We start from the raw sequence: 6,000 nt of genomic DNA, 5'->3' as shown, positions 1-6,000 counted from the left end.
CCCCTGGAGCCTTGGCTGGACTAGCTGCTAATGGCATTGGTGACAGTGGTTCATACTGACCTTTTTCTTGAGGACTGCTCTTGAGTGGCAGAAGAAGCCTTACCTGGAGTTGTAAATTGGATGGCAAAGCCAAGGAAACCTGTGGACAAAGGGAGAAAACAGGAAAAACAACTGGTGAGAAATATGAATGTTGGATTTTCCAGATCTATCTTCCATCTAATTGACATTACAGAAAGAGAGACTTTTTAACAATTTTATCTTAATAGAAAAAAAAATTTATCTTAATAGGAAAAAAAGTTCATTTTTAAAGGACTTTAAAAATATATTTTATTTATTTGAGAGAGAGAACACAAGCGGTGGGGTGGAGCAGAGGGAGAGGGAGCAGGGAGCCCAATGTAGGACTTGATCCCAGGACCCTGAGATCATGACCTGAGCCAAAGGCAGACACTTAACCAACTGAGCCATACAGATTCCCCCAAAATAGTGCTCAAATTTTTTTATGTAAATTTCCTTGAGGTGCCCTCAGGTGGCAAGAAACAATAGTGGGGGAAAATCGCATGTAGACGGCACCTAGTGAAATTTCAAACTCTTAAAGATGCCAAGGATCCTTGGCTAAGGATAAAGAGAGAATCCTACAAGTTTCCAGAGGGAGATAATACAGTTTCAACAGTCAGACTGGTGCCCAATTGTTCATCTTCAAAGTGTGAGCTATCTACAAAATTCTGAAGGAAATTGATTTTGAACCTAGAATTCTACACCCAGTTTATGATTCTTAAGAGTGAAAGCAAAATAATAATGCTCTTGGACACGCAGAAAAGACTGGATGTATAATTTGTGGAGCTCAGGGCAATATGAAAATGTGGAGTCCCTAATTTAAAAATACACTAAGAATTTTAGGATAGCATCAATGGCAGAAGAGTCAGAGTCATTGTGATGCAATGAGAGTAAAACTTGACCAGCCATTGCTGGCTTTGAAGATGAAAGGGGACCCAAGGCAAGGAATGCAGGCAGCTTTGAGAAGCTGGGAATGGCAAAGAAATGGATTCTCACCTAGAGCAGCTGAAGGAACACCTTGATTTTTGCCCAGTGAGATCCATTTTGGACATAGGACCTCCAGAACTGTAAGATAACAAATCTGTGGTATATTAAACCACTGACTTTATGGTAATTTGTTATAGCAGCCATAGGAAATTATTTTACCCTCAGTTAAAATGACAGACTCTCAAATAATATAAAATCAAAACCAAGATAAAACAAACACTCTTACTACAACGGGGTTTAAATTCAGTCACCTGCATTTTACAAGAGAAAAACAAAACTGAGCAAATTGTGAATCCTAATTCATTCATTCAAAAGTATGTGTTGTGCATTTATGTGTGCCAGGCAGTGAGCTAAATAAAAGTGAACAGAATGGAGGAATTCTTTGCCTTCATGACATTTACAGCTGGGGAAGGGAGCAGTTTAAAAGGCATATATTTGGGGACGCCTGGGTGGCTCAGTGGTTGAACGTCTGCCTTCAGCTCAGGAGGTGATCCTGGGGTCCTGGGATCGAGTTCCACATTGGGTTCCCTGCAGGGAGCCTGCTTCTCCCTCTGCCTGTGTCTCCTCTGCCTCTCTCTCTGTGTCTCTCATGAATAAATAAATAAATAAAATCATTTTTAAAAGGCATATATTTGGATATATGTAAATAATCACAACTCCCAGGAGGGCTGTGATACACAGCATGCTGAGATTGAAACTGTGGCTTGTGTCTGGGCACATATTGAAGAAAGGAGTGGTGGTAGGAAGTGGCCTCATTTCTCAGAAAAGGTTGAGGTGACCATGGAAGGTGCCACTTGGAGCATGTGCTTTGGGGAAAGACAGACTAATTGCCCCAGGAGCCACCCCTCCAAATCCAGCTCTGCATTCTCCTCGAGGCCACACTCATCCCAGCCAGTGGCAGAGGCAGCCCCAGCCAGTGACCAAGCCTGGGGGCACTCAGGAGCCAGGCATCCCTGCCTGACACAGGTCTCCCTCAGTGGTCACTCCCCAGCCACTGCCAGAAACTGTCCTGGAGCTGCACTCCTGTGATCTTCCTGCCTAACTTCTTTCTTCCTCCTCTCCTTTCACACAGCCCAGCCCACCCTGTCTCTTCCAGGTCTCTCCCTTCTGTGGGCATTTTCCTCAGCAAATGCCTTGCACGCCTACAGCTGTTTGACATGCTTATTATCTCACAGCTTGTGGATTGGGAACCCAGGCATGGTGTCATTGGTTCTCTGCCTTGGGATCTTTCCCAAGGCTGCCATCATGGTGGCCAGGGTGGGGCTTTCACCTGAAGGCTTGAGCGGGGATGGATCAGCTTTCCCAGCTCACATGATTACTGGGGAGAGGATTCAGTTCCATAGAGCCTGATGGGTGGAGAGCCTCGATTCTTCACTGCTTGTCAGCCAAAGCCACCCTCAGTTCTTTACCATGTAACCTCCCCAATGTGGTCCATCCCTTCATCAAACTTTATAAGCTAAGAAGGCAATCAAATCTGCTAGCAAGTCAGAAGTTATTATCTTATGTACTATAATCACAACAGTGACATCTCATCAGCTTTTCCAGGTTCTACTGGGGTTAGAAGAAGTCACATGTCTCATTCACACTCAAGGAAGGAGGTCACACAAAGGCAGTGGAGTTTGCTGGGACAACTTTGAGAGGGCTTGCCCCACGTTCATGCACAATTCAGGGTCTGTTGGATCCTGGAGACTTGGTGAAACACTTGGTCTACAAAAAGCCTTGCCTGTGCTCCCTGAAGTTCACAGAGTAAATGTGTTGCCCGAAAATATCAATACGTGGTTTCAAATGCAATCATATAGTCACTATTTGTTGAACGAACATATCAATTTGCTGCAAATGAAAGCAGTTTTGAGAAAACAGAGTCTGGCACCACTAATAGGTTGTTTTAAATTTGCATTATATAACTGATTTGACAGTTTTGTGTATTAAAAGGTCAAAATTTCAAGCCATGTGACATTAAAATAAAAAAAAAGGGGGGGGGGGCTTAAACATTGAGGAATAAAATTTTCCAAAGCATACCCTTGTGCTTGCCTTTCACATCTGGAGCATTGTTAGTCCTGCCCTTCACAGCCATTTACATTTGAATCACGTTTCTCTCCAAGAAACTCGAACAAATATAGCACTTCCTTTTAAATGTCCTTTACTCAGGGAGAAACATATTTTGGGATATGTACTTACTTTTCCACAACAATAGTGCCATCAATTTTAAAGCACTGTGTGCAAGGGGTAGTGGCTGCATTAGGTTAAGCCTGTCAGTTGATGCCTTTTAGATGATTTTTGAGAATTGATTCATTAACACCGTCGCTGTTCTGTTTTTGGCACAAGAATCAGGCCAGTGCTCACCCTGTGAAGCCACATCGGAGGCTCAGAAAGTCAGGGATTCGTGTTCCAACACTACCACATGAGCTGAGTGGCCCTGCAAGTCACCCTCCCTGTCTGTTTCACAGTTCTCTTGTTTGTGGAATGAGAGGTTCAGATGAAAAATCTCTTACCCATCCATTCAGGGGTCTGTCACTCCACTGTGAGCTCTCAGGGGTGACCATGATCAGGTGCTGTGGTGCTCCCCGTAGACCCTCTTCACTGGGCTGATGCAACCACTCCCGAACATTGACTGACAAAGGGGTGCAAAAAGCCTGCCCCGGATGAGCACTGGGTGTTATTCTGTATGTTGGCAAATTGAACACCAATAAAAAATAAATTTATTAAAAAAAAAAAAAACAAAGCCTGCTCCTCACCTCCATGTGGGACTGAGCCTTGTGGTACAATTCATGTTCTGAGTTCCCCGTGGGAACTGATCCTTCCTCACCTCCTTCCGTCACTCCGTCTGCTTTCCTCTCTCCTCCTGAGCACCTCCCTAAATCAAATACACAGAATTCTTGTCTCAGGTTCTAGTAGATCTAGAGATCTACTTCTAATCCAAGAAAGTTACCTGAGAGGGGAGCACTCAGGTTTGTGGGATTTCCTGAATCTACCTGAGGGTGTATGTCATCATGAAAACGGGGAATGGTGAGATATAAAAATAGACAGGAAGCCTTTAACTAAAGCACTAGATATATTTAAATAATTATGTGGTTTTTAGTTTATAGACAATTTAGTTTATATTTGTGTTGATGATGGCACTGCTAAGTGGATCTGCTCATGCCTTGCTCAGGGTGGGTACTCAATAATTACTGAACTAAATTGAATTTCTAAAAAGGGGCCTAGAATGCTTATGAGAGGCTTGGTCATAGGACAGAAGAGTTGGGGGCAGAAAGGGGAGAAAGGAGAGAGCATAAGAAAAAGTCTGGTGGCCCTGGTCTCCAGACTGTGCCTGCTCCTGTGGCAGCATGGTAGAAATCAGGGTTGGGGGAAAGCAGTCATCGAAGGGTCATCTCAGCAAGTATGCCTGGATTGCAGGTGACAACCCTTGGGAGCATTGTCAGTAGGCTCTGATCTTCCTCTTTGTCACCACCTGCCATGTTGGTAAACTTGATGGGGAAGCCAACTCCCTTCCAATGGCTTTCCTGGGTTCAGCTACCCTTTCTTTCTCAGTGTCTGGGGGACACCTGCTGCTTTGCCCACACTCAGCCTTCTCTGTGGTTCTCAGCCCACCTGACTTTTAGTTATTTTGTGTCTCTTAATCCCCTCACCACTGAGTGCTTAGGGGAAAACTTAGAGGGACTCCTTCTGGATTTTTCAGAATAAGTGATGGGAGCCACACAGGGAGTAGTAAAGATGTTGAACCAGAGAATGCAAGTCTTCTATCCTCAGCCAGTCCTGTACTGTCTCTGGGTTAGAGTTTTTCTATAGACCCTCAGCCATGGCCAGCACAGACAGCAGGGCCATGCTGAGTTGGAGGCCTCTCCTGGCTAATGTTCCCTGAGGGACCCCATGGACAGGGATCATCTTCTAAACAATGGTGACATGGGCTTGAGGGGGCAAGTCCTGGAGTTGGGGAACAGGGCCTCCCTGGTGTGGTCACTTCTTCAGAGGTGTGAAGGTTTCCAGAATGAGATTTGATGTTCCCAACTATGGCCTCCAGATCCTAAGCCAGGACACCAAGCATCTGTTAGAAATGCCCCCCCCGCCAATCTCCTGAGCCCATCAGGGCTCCCTGGCTGCACCCTCAAGCAGGGTGTGAAGGTTTTCTGGGGGGGGCTTTGGGTGGGAGAGGAGAAGAAGACAAAGAAAGGAAACTAAGAAAATTGGCATTGAGTGGTGACAGCTGCATGCCACGTGCATTTTCGTGACCCATCTCATCTGACCCTCTTTTTTTTTTTTTTTAAGATTTTATTTATTTATTCATAAGAAACACAGAGAGAGAGGCAGAGACAAAGGCAGAGGGAGAAGCAGGCTCCATGCACCGGGAGCCTGATGTGGGATTCGATCCCGGGTCTCCAGGATCGCGCCCTGGGCCAAAGGCAGGCGCCAAACCGCTGCGCCACCCAGGGATCCCTGACCCTCTTAATCTCAGTGAGAAATCACCTCTCAGACTCAGTTTCTTCACATATAAAATGTGCTTAAGAATTGGCTGAAGGTCTCCCAGGTCACAGTCATGCCACATCCATGGCACAAGACAGAGTCCTGGAGGCCAAATGGTTTGCAAAATGAGAAATCAGAGCTGATGGACAAATCTAGGTGTGCCTGATCTTTCCGGTGACTTTAGAGCACTGAGGAGGCCCTCAGCCAGGTGCTACAGCTGGAGGCTTTGGACAACTGGGTGAAAGAATAAGGGTACTGAACACCTTCCATTTTGAGCAAGGATTGGCACACATTTTCTGTAAAGGGCCAGATAGTATTTTTTTTTTCTTTTTTTGTGGGCCATCCGGTCTCTCTGCCAGAACTACTCACCCTTGCCCTTTTAAATGCAAAAGGAGTCATAGACAATATGTAAATGATGGGTGTGTCTGTATGCCAATTTACAATATTACAAAACCAGGCAGCCACTCTGTGGGCCAAAGTTTGCCAACCCCTGACTTA

At 45.3% G+C, this 6,000-nt stretch overlaps 1 long non-coding RNA gene across 6 annotated transcripts in view; it reads left to right on the top strand.

The window, feature by feature from the left end:
• The first annotated feature begins 457 nt into the window (after positions 1–457).
• The window catches only part of LOC102152722, a 90,470-nt gene continuing 84,927 nt past the window's right edge, over positions 458–6,000 (top strand). For 2 of the 6 annotated variants that reach the window (XR_005376789.1, XR_005376791.1), the window contains exon 1: positions 507–1,121. This is a non-coding gene — a long non-coding RNA (uncharacterized LOC102152722). Of the gene's footprint in view, positions 1,122–6,000 lie in introns of all 6 variants that reach the window. The other 4 variants (XR_005376790.1, XR_005376792.1, XR_005376793.1 and 1 more) reach the window with 4 other exon arrangements.

This window comes from Canis lupus, chromosome 23 (genome assembly GCF_011100685.1).
Source record: "Canis lupus familiaris isolate Mischka breed German Shepherd chromosome 23, alternate assembly UU_Cfam_GSD_1.0, whole genome shotgun sequence".
Lineage (NCBI taxonomy): Eukaryota > Metazoa > Chordata > Mammalia > Carnivora > Canidae > Canis > Canis lupus.
Note: the sequence above shows the minus strand (reverse complement) of the source record. Positions and strands in the feature narration are given on the sequence as shown.